Source organism: Macaca nemestrina, chromosome 10 (assembly GCF_043159975.1).
Source record: "Macaca nemestrina isolate mMacNem1 chromosome 10, mMacNem.hap1, whole genome shotgun sequence".
NCBI classification, from domain to species: domain Eukaryota; kingdom Metazoa; phylum Chordata; class Mammalia; order Primates; family Cercopithecidae; genus Macaca; species Macaca nemestrina.
Genome location: NC_092134.1, coordinates 66,291,251 through 66,306,177, shown reverse-complemented (window position 1 = coordinate 66,306,177; position 14,927 = coordinate 66,291,251). Strand labels below are relative to the sequence as shown.

The 14,927-nt window shown below is 38.2% G+C and overlaps 1 long non-coding RNA gene across 1 annotated transcript; it reads right to left on the bottom strand.

Moving 5' to 3' along the window:
• Nucleotides 1-9,841: 9,841 nt before the first annotated feature.
• LOC139356544 (uncharacterized) lies at nt 9,842-12,609 on the bottom strand. The gene is made up of 3 exons (XR_011608546.1): nt 12,525-12,609; nt 10,859-10,959; nt 9,842-10,088 (listed from the first exon to the last, which is right to left on the bottom strand). It is a non-coding gene; the product is annotated as an uncharacterized lncRNA (long non-coding RNA).
• Nucleotides 12,610-14,927: the final 2,318 nt, after the last annotated feature.

Genomic DNA, 14,927 nt, shown 5'->3' with positions numbered 1-14,927 from the left:
TCTTCTGCCTCAGCCTCCCAAGTAGCTGGGATTACAGGTGTATGCCACCATGCCTGGCTAATTTCTGTATTTTTAGTAGAGACAGGGTTTCACCATGTTGGTCAGGATGGTGTCGAACTCCTGACCTCATAATCCAACCAACTCAGCCTCCCAAAATGCTGGGATTACAAGTGCTACTTCTTTCATACATTAAATTTATATATGTGTATGGGTATATATATGTATACATATGTGTGTACACATTCTGTAGATTTTACATATCTTTTCAGTCTCTCATTCTATTTATCAGTTTCTTTAGTCTTATGCTACTCCCATGTTGTTTTTTTTAATATTGTTTTAAAGTTTATTTTAATATTAGTAGTGATTCAAATCATCTTCTGCACAAGTAATCAATTTATTGTCCCTCAACTTCAAATTTACCCTTCACTGAATGCTCTGGGAAAATTGAGCTGAGTCCTTTAAATATTTTTCTTTACCAGCTGGGTATGATGTTAATTTTTGTCCATAAAAGACAATAAAGAGTAATTGCAAGAGGAAAGTGCCTTCTTTCCTGGTTCTGGTGTGTCAGCATGGCTGTCTCTGCATGGCTTCTCCAGCCTGCCTCTTGCAGTGCACAGTGGTCAGCAGCACCCAATGGCCAGCACTTTCCCCCAGCACTATGGAATGCACATTTCAAGCAAGTCCACTCGTGCAGTACCGCAGTGATTTCTCTGTCATTCAGTTAGCCACAATCGTGCCATCCACAAGGTCTGAATCTGGGGTAAATTGGGGAGTGGAGGGAGCTCTTTCTTCTAGCAGCTTTAGAATCCATGGCTGCTTATTATACGTGCTTGCTTTTTGTTGTTGTTGAGATGAAGTCTCACTCTGTCACCCAGGCTGGAGTGCAGCAACGCAATCTCAGTTCACTGCAGCCTCTCCCTCCTGGGTCCAAGCGATTCTCCTGCCTCAGCCTCCCAAGTAGCTGAGATTACAGGCATGCGCCACCACGCCCGGGTAATTTTTTGTGTATTTTAGTAAAGACAGGGTTTCACCATGTTGGCCAAGCTGGTCTCAAACTCCTGACCTCAGGTGATCCACCCACCTCAGCCTCCCAAAATTCTGAGATTACAAGTATAAGCCACAGCGCCCGTCCTATGTATACTATTCTTATATTATCTAGCTTGCTTTACTTCTTACTAGCTAACCCCTCATTACTCCAATCCCCCTATATGGTTAATAATTCTTTTTGTTGTTGTTGTAACTTTTGTAAGACAGGTTCTCACTCTTGTCAAGGCTGGAGTGCAGAGGCATGATCACAGTTCACTGTAGCCTCAACCTCCTGAGCTCAAGTGATCCTCCCACCTCAACCTCCTGAGTAGCTGCGACCACAGGCACATGCCACCACACCCAGATAATTAAAAAACATTTTTTTTTTTTTGTAGAGATGAGGTCTCACTATGTTCCCCAGGTTGGTCTGGAACTCCTGGCCTCAAGCAGTCCTTCCACCTCAACCTCCTAAACTACTGACTGAGATTACAGGCAGAAACCACTGTGCCTGGACTAATAATTCTTAGTATTAAACTTTTGTTGTTTAAATTATTGTTTTGTTTCTGTGTCCTGATTGAACTCTGAATCTTTTTCAAAAATTTTATAAAATCTTTTTATTTTTCCAGATGAATTTTACAATTAATATGTAAGTGGAAACCATCATTCTCAGCAAACTAACACAGGAACAGAAAACCAAACACCTCATGTTCCCACTCATAAGTGGGAGTTGAACAATGAGAACACATGGACACAGGGAGGGGAACATCATGCACCAGGGCCTGTCGGTGGGTAGGGAGCAAGGGAAGGGAGAGCATTAGGAGAAATACCTAATGCATGAGGGGCTTAAAACCTAGATGACGGGTTGATGGGTGCAGCAAACCACCATGGCACATGTATACCTATGTAACAAACCTGCACATTCTGCACATGTATCCTATGACTTAAAGTATAATTTTTAAAAAATCTTTTAGATTTTTCATTAGAATCTCATTAATCCTATATATTAATATGTGAAAATTGACATATTTTCAATATTGAACATTTCCTTCTAGACCAGCCTTCTTTTATGTTCTTCAGAAAAAAAAAAAAATTCACTTTCTTTATCTAGGTCCTATACATTTCTTGTTAATCCCAGATATTTTGTTGGCTCTTTTTGTGAATGTAATCTTTTCCATTATATTTTCTATTTGGTTCAGAAGCAAAGGTTAATTTGACTGTTCTCCTGCAGTCTGACTGTAAGAGGATTGGTCTTCTGCAGAACTCCATGGAACTTGGATAAAGCCAAGCATTAAAATCAATCCTGGCATAATACTGAGGTGGCAGATCAGGCCACTGGTAATATAAGCTACAAATGCAAGACTTAAACTTGTGTCTCGGTTCCAGTTTCTATGATTGCATAACAAATTAACCCCAACACTTAGTGGCATAAAACAACCATTTATTATGCCCATGAACCAGGAATTTCGGTAGGACATAGCTTCTGTCTGCTCCTTGATGCCTGGTGCTAAGCTGGAAGATTCAAAGGCTGGAAACTGAAATCATCTGAAACCTCATTAACTTTCATGCGTGGCGGTTCACATTTGCAGTTAGCTAAGGGGCCTGAGTTCTTCTCCACATTGGCCTTTACATGTCGTCTCTCCACATGGGCTAGTCTAGGTTTCCTCACAGCCTGATGGCTGGTTTCCCCAATGCAAGCCTCCCAAAAAGGAAGAGCCAGATGGAAGCTGTGTTCTATTTATGAACTAGCCTTGAAAATCACATGGCAGTACTCCGTCTGTATTCTATTGGTTGGAGAAGTCACAAGTACAGCGTAGTTCAAGACTCTACACTTGATGAGGTATGTTAAGTTTCTAGAAGAACATATGGAATCAGAAATGTTCCTGTTAACAGTTTCTTGGAAATAGACTCTGTCATAGTCCCCAAAAATATCAACGGAAGGACTGATGCTCCTCAACCCATGAATACTGAGGTGATAGCAAAGGGATGAAGAATAGTCTTTCTGTCATAATCTTGATCATGCTTGGTGAGCAACGGGTCTTTCCCTAGGGCCACGATACCTCTCCTAGTGTTGACTCCTGGCCAAGCTAAATCTCTATGTGCTTTTTCAGAATGTGATAGTGCAACATAAAACTCAGCCGTCATGCTACCGCTTCAGTCTCTATGAGTCTCCTCAATAAATTCTGTCCCAGAAGTCTGTTTGTATGTGATCTGGCAATTTGCCTTTGTTGCTCAAAGTCAGACTTCTCTGCCATATAAAAATCTAATTTGTATTTATTTATAGTCACATTCTTGAACTTTTTATTGCTTGTAAAATGTTTTCAGATGACTCTTTTGAGTTTTCTAGGTAACAGATGATCTAAATGATGACAGTTTTGCTTTTTTACTTTTTATTGTCTTATATTGGCCAAAGCAAAATTCACAGGAAAAATTGTAAATAAGAGTGCTGATAGAGGAAGTGTTTGTCTTCTCATTACTGCAAACGACAAAGCTCTGTGTTTAGCCATTAAAGCACGATATTGGTAGTTCGTTTGAGATACACTTTCATTATAATTTTAAAGAAGCACCTTCCTAGTCCTTACTTGCTAAGAGTCTTTTTTTTAGAAAGAAAAACAGATCAAACCTTCTTTTTAGCATCTGCGGAGATTATTTTTCTTCTTTAAGCTTTTGGTGTAAATGTTTTATATTAGTAGATGTCCTAACATTAAGTCATACTTGGAATAAGCTCTATTTGGTCTTGGTGCATTTTCTGGTATTAAATTCAATCAGCCACATTAATCTTTTGCATACAGATCTTGCAGCATCCCATATTTATTATATGAAGTGTTCTCATTGTCATTACACCCGCATTCCCTTATCTGCGGGGGATATGTCCCAAAACCCCTAGCGATGCCTAAAACTGCAGACAGTACCAAACCATATATAGCTACACCTTATATATACTGAACATATATATACTATGTTTCTTTTTTGTATACATGCCTAGGATAAACTTTAATTTATAAATTAGGCACAATAAGAGATTAACAACAATAACTAATAATAAAACAGAACCATTACAGCAATATGTTAGCATCACTACTCTTGTACTTTGGAGCCAGTATTAAGTAAAATAAAGGTTACTTGAACACAACACTGCAATACTGAAAGTCAATCTAATAACTGAGAGGGCTACTAAGTAACTAAGGGGCAGGTAGCGCCTACAGTGTGGATGTTCCAGACAAAGGATGATTCACATCCTGGGCAGGACTTAGTGAGATGGTCCAGGATTTCATCACACTGCTCAGAATGGAGCACAATTTGTAACATTCATTGTTTATTTCTGAGATTTTTCATTTAATATTTTCAGACTTAGGTTGACTGTGGGTAGCTGAAACCATGTACAACTATGGATAAGGTGGGGTGGGGGACTACTCTATTTTCTAAATAGTTAGTAATAACATTGTTTTCTTTGCTCCAAAGTTATTTTGGAGAGGTTTTAAGAAATTATTGCTATTTCCAAGTGGTTGACATTTGTCTGAAATACTGTTACTACAACTTAAATATTAAGAAAATGTATTTGTTTGTAGAAAATATGTATGTTATTTTGGAATGTGTTCATCAGATGAAGCAGGTTAACACATTAATCCCCAAATCTCAGTGGTTTTCACATAACAAATGTTTATTCATAGTTACACTACATGTTGAATGGCAGGTTGGTAGGAAGCTCTACTCTAGGACTCAGATTGAGGGAATGTCCAAAATCGCTTGATGCTGCTATCTGAACTTGTGATTTTAGCCTTCCCTTTAATAGCAGAGGGAGTGAATGGAGAACTTACTCTTTTTTTGAAACTCTTTGACCCAAAAGCAACAATGTCACTTCCATTCATAGCCTATTCATTAGAGCTAGTCATGTGGCCCTGCCTGACTACAACGATATGTGGTCAAGCAAATGAAAATTCAGAGGACAGTAAATACTGCCAAAATGCCCGTGAATCTAAACGGAAGATGGTTGAGGGGTATAATACTGAGATTTACAATGAAGTTAGAGTAAATGTTAGAATGAGCATTTGCACAAATGTTTTACTGTAAAGGAGGAAGACAAGTGGGAGGCATCTAAAAAAGACCAATGTGACTATGGAGAAATTCCTCTAATTAGCTAAAATGTGAAAAGCACATTTTTAAAGTATGAGAGAAAGGATGGAGTACAGGGGCTGGAATTACTCTATCCCTTTAACAAAACCCAACGAATGGGCAAAATCAATGAAAAAGCTGTTTTTGAGAAATTGGACATCAGGCAGCTAATGACAGTAATTCAAGAGAGATAGGTAAAACATGAGCCAAGCCATATAATTGCTCCAGATTATTGCCTTGAGAAAGTTTCCAGTCTCCAGCGCAGGGAAGGGGAAAGCAGGTCAACTCTGAACTGAGGAAACAGATTGCAGGATCTGGGAGACAGAAGATGCCTGGAGTTCAGAAGACACAATACCAGATGAGACAGATCTGCACAGAGATTGAACTCTAGAGGTCTGCAGAGAGCCCCCCTCTAGCACGAAGCAGAGTACTGATCAGCACATATTTGTGATGACATTATTGGAGGCTGAGGAAAGAACCATTCAAAAGGATTAGAGGTAATACTGCCCAGTGCTAACATTGGGCTGCGAATAGTGCCTATTCCCATCAGCCACAATGGAAAACTTTACAATTCACAGGGTGTTAGTAGAATACTCAGGAAGGTTTGCTTCTGTAATGAGAAATAATCAGCTCTGGATTAAAAGATATTGGTGCTGTCTAACAAATCTTAAAAACCAGACCCACGGGATCAAACTCTTTACAAGTAACTTAGCTGCATCCCAGAATCAGGCTCAAGAAATAGTTATAAGTATACAAAAATATCCAGCTCCAAAACAAGATAAAATTCTTAATGTCTGGCAGTCAATAAATAATTATGAGGCATGGGCCGGGTGTGGTGGCTCACACCTGTAATCCCAGCACTTTGGGAGGCCGAGGTGAGTGGATCACAAGGTCAGGAGATTGAGGCCATCCTGGCTAACATGGTGAAACTTTGTCTCTACTAAAAATACAAAAAATAAGGTGGGCGTGGTGGCATGCGCCTATAGTCCCAGCTACTTAGGAGGCTGAGGCAGGAGAATTGCTTGAACCCAGGAGGCGGAGCTTGCGGTGAGCTGAGATCACACCAGTGCACTCTAGCCTGGGCGACACAGCAAGGCTCTGTCTCAAAAATAAATCAATGAATAAATACATAAATAAATAATAAAAAATTACTAGGCATGAAAAAGCGGGAAAATATAACCCATAGTGAGGAGGAAAATTAATAACTGAAACTGAACCAGTACTGACACAGATGTTAGAATTAGCAGACGAGGACATTAAAAGTTAATGCAACAGTATCCCTTGTGTTCAAGACATTAAGTAGACACAGGCAAGGTATAAAAAAGACCCAAATCAAGTTTCTAGAGATAAAAATACAATGTCTGAAATAAAAAATGCCCTGGATGGGATTAATTAATGGTAGATCAGACACTGCAAAGGAAAAGTTTAATGAATTTAAAAATATAAAACAATGGAAACTATTCGAAGTGAAAAACACAGAAAGAAGTTTAAAAAGTGAACATGGCGTCATTGTATTGTGGGACAACTTTAAGCAACTTAATATATGTATCACTAGTCTCCAAAGTTAAGCAGATGGAGGAAAGAAGAAATATTTGAAAAAAATGGTAGGAAACTTTCCAAATTTCATGAAAACTGTAAACCCATAAATCCAAAAGCTAAGTAAACCACAAACACAAGAGCCATAATGATAGCTATACCCTGGCACATTATAATAATTATTATTTTTAAATAATAATCTGGACCGGGCGTGGTGGCTCATGCTTGTAATCCCAGCACTTTGGGAGGCCTAGGCGGGTGGATCACCTAAGGTCAGGAGTTCAAGACCAGCCTGATCAACATGGAGAAACCCCATCTCTACTAAAAATACAAAATTAGCTGAGTGTGGTGGCACATACCTGTAATCCTAGCTGCTTGGGAGGCTGAGGCAGGAGAATCGCTTGAACCTGGGAGGCAGAGGTTGCGGTGGGCCAAGATTGCGCACCATTGCATTCTAGCCTGGGCAACAAAAGCGAAACTACGTCTCAAAAAAAATGATAATAATCTGATTTTTATTTTTATTTTATTTTGTTTTAAGTTTGGGGGTACATGAGCAGGATGTGCAGGTTTGTTACATAGGAAAATGTGGCACATTATAATTAATTTTCTCAAAACCAGTGGTAAAAAGAAAAAGTTTAAAAACAACCTGAAAGAGACATATTATGTACAGAGGAAAACAGATAAGGATGACAGCAGATTTCTTGTTAGAGACAGCATATGTGAGAGGACAGAGGATAAAAATCTTTAAAGTAGAAAGAAAACCTTTCAATCTAGACTCTTCTATTCAGCAAACATACCTGTCAATAATGAAGATAAGATTAAAAGCTTTAATCCGCATCAGTCCCTATATACAAGAAATGTTAAAGAAAGTACTTCAGGCCAGAAGGTAAATAATTCTGTGCAGAAACACGGATTTACACAATGGAATGAAGAGTGCTCAAAATTGTTAATTATCCTCATGGACAAAAATTGCTGGAACAGCTCTTTATATCACATTTAGACAAGATAAAAGTCTAGCCAAAGTAAAGATGTCCATCTTTTCTGGCATATTACTTCAAGAGCAGAAATCTTTTCCCATAAGCAACTCCCATAAATATCTGTGGACCTTCCCTTAAGTCACAGTGGCCAGCACTGCAGGACCATTATATTTGGCTTAAATTTAGGATTTACTCCAGATTCAAGTGGGAAGGAATTGACAACTGAACTAAATTGGAACTCAAGAAGAAAAAGAGGAAAATGGCTATTAGGCAGGCAAACAGCATTGTCTGCTATTGAGGCCGTGACTTCTATATAGTTGTCTATATCTATCTTTAGTGTCCAGTCCTGGGTGATGAGGGTCTAAATAACTAAATTACTTATATGTATATAAAAATTTCTGTGAAAATTGGATCATAGTATAAACACAGGTTTGAAATCTGCGTTTTTAGTATATTGTAAATATTTCCTCCATCACTAAATATGTTCCAACAACAGTTTAAATTTAATAGGTTTATAGCATTCTATTGAATAGATGTATCATAATTCATTTAACATAACTTATAATCTTGATGTTGAACACTTAAATTTCTATGAATTATTGACAACTGAATGATAAATATCCTTCTAGACATAGCTGTGTGCACATCACTAATTGTTTCCTTAAGATAAATTATTTAAAGAAGAAAAACAGGATCAAAGGTGTAGATCAAGTATTTCCCTATAGCAAGGTTATACAGGATTACTTTCCCACCACCAGATTGGGATAATATCACCCTTACCTATACTAGCTATTGAATTTTTCCAATTTGATAGGCAAAATTTATCTTTTCATTGCTTCAATTTTTTTACTACATTGACTACCAATGAGGTGAACTATGTGTTCCTATGTTTCAACAACATTTGTATTTCTCCTTTTGTGGGTTGCTTATTCAATATTCTTTGCCTCCTAAATAAAATGGCATTGTAATGCAAACAAACAAAATACGAAAGGAAGAACACATTATTTAAGACACATTAAAGAACAGCATAGAGCCGGGCACAGTGGCTCACGCCTGTAATCCCAGCACTTTGGGAGGCCGAGGCAGGCGGATCACGAGGTCAAGAGATCAAGACCATCCTGGCTAACACGGTGAAACCCCATCTCTACTAAAAATACAAAAACGTTAGCCGTATTTGGTAGCAGGTGCCTGTAGTCCCAGCTATTCAGGAGGCTGAGGCAGGAGACTGGCATGAACCCGGGAGGCGGAACTTGCAGTGAGTTGACATTGCGCCACTGTACTCCAGCCTGGGGACAGAGCGAGACTCCATCTCAAAAAAAAAGAAAAACAGAAAAAAAAGAAAAGAACAGCATAGACCAAATTACATTACCAGAAAGGCAAACGGCCAGAAATAATGGAGGCTTATAAAAAATAATACAGGGCACGCATTGAAGCTAGCTAAAGGAGAAGAATAAGAATAGATTGATTTTACTTTATATTCTCTGTGATGGATATTGACAACCAGACTGGATATATAGATTAGACATTGATTGGAAAGAACTGAAATCCTACCTAGATTAAGAGTTATCAGAGAGACCTTACTTTCAAGTAAGTTTAACCCTGTGGTACTCATGGAATTAATTCTCAAAAGTGCTAGTACTATGGATTAGATAGCTGATCTTTAAGGAATCTTGCAAAATATGAGAGTTCCTAAATATTTGGAAACTGGTAACTATTACCTTGAGTTTTATAAAATAAAAAAAAGTAGAATTTGCATAATTTAAGACACCAGTGCTAAACGAGATATGTACAGTCTCATCTGATTAGATAAGTGACCCCCAATACTGGAGTCTGGTGGAGTACTACAGGAATAGGCTCTCGGTTTATCCTGTTCATAATATAGTATGCAACGAACACAATAAAATTTAATGAGAACATATGTGCTCAACTGAAAATAAGTCATATGAAAATCATATGGAAATAATGGAAATAAATTGTCCAAATTATATAAACTGCTTATTTACAGGACTGGGGATAGAAGGGTAAAGTGTAGAATGCTTAGAAAAATGTACGTTAGGTCTAATATGGCATAGATTATTTAAATAGCAGGAAAAGTGATTTTAAAAATATATTTTAGAGCTATAAATAAACAACTCCACTTTAGAGTGGGTAAAAAGCTACCAAGATTATCTCTTCAAAGCCTTCATTTTACAGTTGTCAAAACAGATGTCAAGAGAGGTAAAGTGCCTTTCCCACACTCCCAGTAAGTTAGCTGCATGATTTAATTCTTTATCTTCTATCATGTTGGTATTCTCTCTCTCTCTTGATTACTGTCTTTCAGGATCCAATCTTCTGGGAAAGGATGAAGTTTCCTCTGCTGAATGCAATTGATCTTTTCCGAGGAAAAATATAGTCACTGTCTTGGACTGAAACAGGAATTTTCAACCGGATTGAGGATTTCTGGGGAAAGAAAACTAAATCAATGATTGGCCCAGTCTGTCAGACTATTAGCATCATTTGATCCCTGCCCTGTGAGCTCCATTCCCTCCTCCTGATGAAAAGGCATTCTCCTATCCAGACGGATCCTCATCTGCCTGTCTGGTCTCTCTGACCTCACCTGCAATAAGCCTTCCACCATTCACTGTGCTCCAAAGACACTGGCATTTGCTCTCTTCCTCCAACAAAGCCGTCCTGGTAAACCTTTCTCTATACATGAGGTTCCTTTGTCTGAAAGCTCTGCCACCAAGTCTTTGGATGACAGGCTAGAGGTTTCAGCTTAGCTGTCACCTCCCCAAAGAAGTCTTCCTTGATGATTCATCCTAAAGTGCCTGTCCACCTTCCAGACAACTCTCCATTCCATTATTGTTTGACTTTTTTCATAGAATTTTTCGCCATTTGAGATAGTATTTTTCTTTTAATTCATGTATGTATTTATTGCTTGTCCCTCTACACATTCTAAAATAAAAACATAAGAAGAACAAGGTCCTTTGATAGTGTTTACTGCTGGATCTGCAGTGCCTAGAAGAGTAGCTGGCTCATGGGAAGAGCTCAATAAATATTTGTTAAATAAATGAATGAATGAAGTTGCTACTTAGACTATCTGTCCTTTTTAAGTTGGCATTGTAATAGTTGGCTTTATTTGAGCCCCATATTATGTGCATACATATAAGAAGCAGGCAGAGTAAAGGGACTCCTTTTGCTAAACTAGTTACTATTTAACTAGTACATACCTTTGTACCTGAAATAGAAGCCAGAATTTCAGAGCTTGAAGAACTTCAAGAATCATGAAGATGATGATGATGACAGTGATGATAATGATGATGATAAATAACTGAAACCCAGAGGAGTGAAGTCAGTAGTTCAAATTGACACAGATATTTTCAGCTGAAGTTGAGACATAATCCAGGTTTCTGGACTTCCAATACCATGCTTTTTCTATTGAACTAAACTCCCTTTATAAACTAAGAGACTACATACCAACTAACAATGATGGAAAGGATGACAGATGGTAGAAGAAAGTCAGAAAAAAACAAATGATTAGCAATGTCTGCCACAAGCGCAGAATCAAGAAATGGTGGTACACACTAACTGTAGTCTAGAAGAGAGGAAGAATGTCCAGCAGCTTATAATATCATAAATCAGGAAACCCTAATGGAGAAAGGCATTACAATTATAAAGGGTATGGGATTTTTCTTCAGAGGAGGAGAGCTGTAAGCCTCCTATAGCAAAGCTATCCTGTGTGAGAAGCTTTGAGGGTTTTTGTCGTTGCCCATTTATTTAGGTAAATCAAATCAATTTTCAATTCTCATGGATGATCTCCTCCTAGGAGAAATGTGATGCAAATGGAAAAAGCCATGATTTTTCACAACCGTCACATAAAATTGTGTCTTTTATATGCATGTCAGAGTTATAAAACTATAGCTAAACATGGATATAGGACTGAATTCATTCAACTTGACTTGTGTAGAGAGGATGCTATTAGATAAGATAGATATATGTACTCTGTAAGAACTCTATGCTCTAAAATTACTGTTTTCAAGTACCTCAAACTACCTTCAAGAAGTAACAATCTCATAACTTGCATTTTTGGCAGGATTTTTTTTTAAGTTCATAAATGATTAAACATGGAATCTTTTTTATATTATTTTGTAAAGATGGAGACTGCATTTACATTTTTGCCATACTTTCATTAGCTCTAGAGTGAGACGACTGTCTTCAAAATGATAAATTTCAAAGTGTTACTTGCTTTACAGTATTTTGGACAGAAATTAAGGAGGAGAGGTTATATTATTCAATAGAAGCTTGGAAATAGATAGCTTAGTTCTCTCAAACAGTACATGTATAGGTGTGGGGTAAGCTGGGAATTTGGTCATCATATGGATGTGGAGGGAACCCCTTACTTCACTCTATATTGTCAGTACTGAGAGAAATGTCCAGCTGCATTCAAGGACACCAGCGCACTTTTTTGAGAAGAAAGTGAGAAGCAACATCAACAACACCAGGCATGGAATTTTAGATCCTTATTAGCAATGGCAGCCTGAAATAGTCATTTAACTTCTAAGTATATTGATGATAATGATAATGCTCTGGCTCTCTCAGAAGGTTGTTATAAGTATCAAAGGGGCTAACATCCATGAAAGTGCTTCATAAACTACAAATTACTATATAAATGTATTTTGGTATGAAAGAAAGACCTGGCTGGGTATACCGGGGTAAGGTTAAGAATTCAGACAACTTTCAGTATAATTGACAGGGAGCCCTCTGTGTTTGTTTAATTCTGCTCTTTCAGAATTTTATATATATATATATATGTAAAATGTCTTAGTCTGTTTGGGCTGTTATAACAGAAATATCTTAAACTGGGCAATTTATGAATAATAGAAATTTCTTTCTCACAGTTCTGGAGGCTAGGAAGTCCAAGATTAGGTCTCCGGCAGACCTGGTGTCTGGTGAGGGCTTGCTCTCTTTTCCAAGATGGCGCCTTCTTGCTGCATCCTCACCGGAAGGAAGCGAGGAATGGGGTATCTTCACATGGCAGAAGGGCAAAGAGGGCAACAGGTACAAGCTTGCTCCCTCAAGCCTTTTTATAAGAGCATGAATATCATCCATTAGGGTAGTGCCCTCATGGCCTAATCATCTCGTGAAGACCCTCCCTCTTAATACTGTTGCACTGGGGATTAAGCTTCAACATGAATTTTGGACATTCAAACCATAGTGCATATATATATATAAAATATAATATATATTTTTTATATATATTTATATATATAATATATATATTATATATTTTTGAATATATTCTTTGAAAAGTCTAGACTCTGTTCTTTGAAAAGTCTAGACTCAAGATACCCCAGTAACAATGAGTATACCTAGAGTATACTCATTTTTAGTTTCTAATATCATTTTCCACTAAAAGGAACCAGGGTACTTTGGAGAGATGGCTGATTTCAGGACGAGGGCAGAGAAAATAAAATGTAAGCCTGGTACATCTTATGTGAGAAGGTAAGTAAGTAATTATGAGCCTTGTCAAAAGGACACAGAGGTATCTTGAAGGGACTTCCACTAGCCAAATTTGGGGAAGTTGATCATCAAAATAATAATAAAATAATTAAAGAAAATAACGTACTATCAGCCATTGAAAAACCATTCGTTCATACTGATAATACATAGATAAATGGGGAAGAAGGAAAACATGCTATAAAGCCCATTACTGAGAAAATCGACAAAATTAGAATATGAATTGCAGATGAAATTATTACATTCATGTTAAGTTTCTGGAATTTGTTAATTGTACTGTGATTATGTAAGAATATATTTTCTGAGGAAAAACACTGAAGCATTGAGGGTTAAAAGGCATGGTTTATACAACCTACTCTCTATCAGTTCACATGTATGTGCATATATATATATATATATGATTCTCCTGCCTCACCCTCCCAGGTAGCTGGGATTACAGGCATGTGCCACCACACCCAGCTAATTTTGTATTTTTAGTAGAGATGAGTTTTCTGCATGTTGGTCAGGCTGGTCTCGAACTCCCGACCTCAGGTGATCTACCCACCTTGGCTTCCCAAGGTGCTGGGATTGCATGCGTGAGCCACAGTGCTCGGCCTAGGTAAACCTTTAAAGTATAATATTCATACATAAAAGTACACACACAATAAGTGTATAACTTGACTAATTATCAAAAAGTAAACCACCCATGTGTCACAGCATCCACATCAAGAAATAGTAGGTAACATCACCGGTTTCCCAGAAACCCCTCTTGTGCACTCATCCAATCACTGCCCCGACAAGAATAACTACCATCCTCACTTCTAACAGGATAGGTTAGTATTGCCTATTTATGAACTTTATATAAACTACCAACTTCTTTCTCTCCACATTATGTTTGTAAGTTCCACGTTGTGTGACTTGTGGCTCATTTATTTCTTTGCTGCACAGCATTGTGTTTATACATAAACTACAATTTGTTCTTCATTTCACTGATGATGGATATTGGGTTGTTTCCAGTCTGGGACTATTGCAAATAGTGTAACTAAAGACATTTTTGGACATGTCTTTTGGTAAACATGGGCATTTATTTTAGTCCTATACCTAGGCAAAAAATGCTGAGTCATAGGATGGACACACACACAAACACATACACACACGAGTGGGTTCTCGAATAATGTTGTTTCATTCTACATCATTTTGTTATAATTTTTTTTTTGACGCAGTCTCTCTCTGTCACCCAGGCTGGAGTGCAGTGGCATGACCTTGGCTCACTACAACCTCCACCTCCCGGGTTCAAGCGATTCTCCTGCCTCAACCTCCTGAGTAGCTGGGATTACAGGCGCATACCAGCATGCCATCATGCCTGACTAATTTTTGTATTTTTAGTAGAGATGGGGTTTCACCATGTTGTCCAGGCTGGTCTTGAATTCCTGACCTCAAGTGCTCCGCCCACTTCAGCCTCCCAGTGTTGGGATTACAGGCATTTTGTTATAATGTTGATGAGGAAAAAAGTAGATTCCTGATTGGGGCCACTGTCTGTGTAAAGTCTGCATGTTCTCTTTATATCTGTCTGGGTGTTCTCCAGGTACTCTGATTTCCTCCCACATCCCAAAGATGTGCACATTTGGTGAACCAGTGTTTCTACACAATCCCAGTCTAAGTAAGCATGTGTGTGTGTGTGCGCCCTGCTATGGAATGGTGTTCTGTCCAGGGTTGGCTCCCACCTGCACCCTGAGTTGCAGGGATGGGCTCTAGCCAACCATGACCCTGACCTGGATAGTGATTGGAAAATGAATGAGTGAA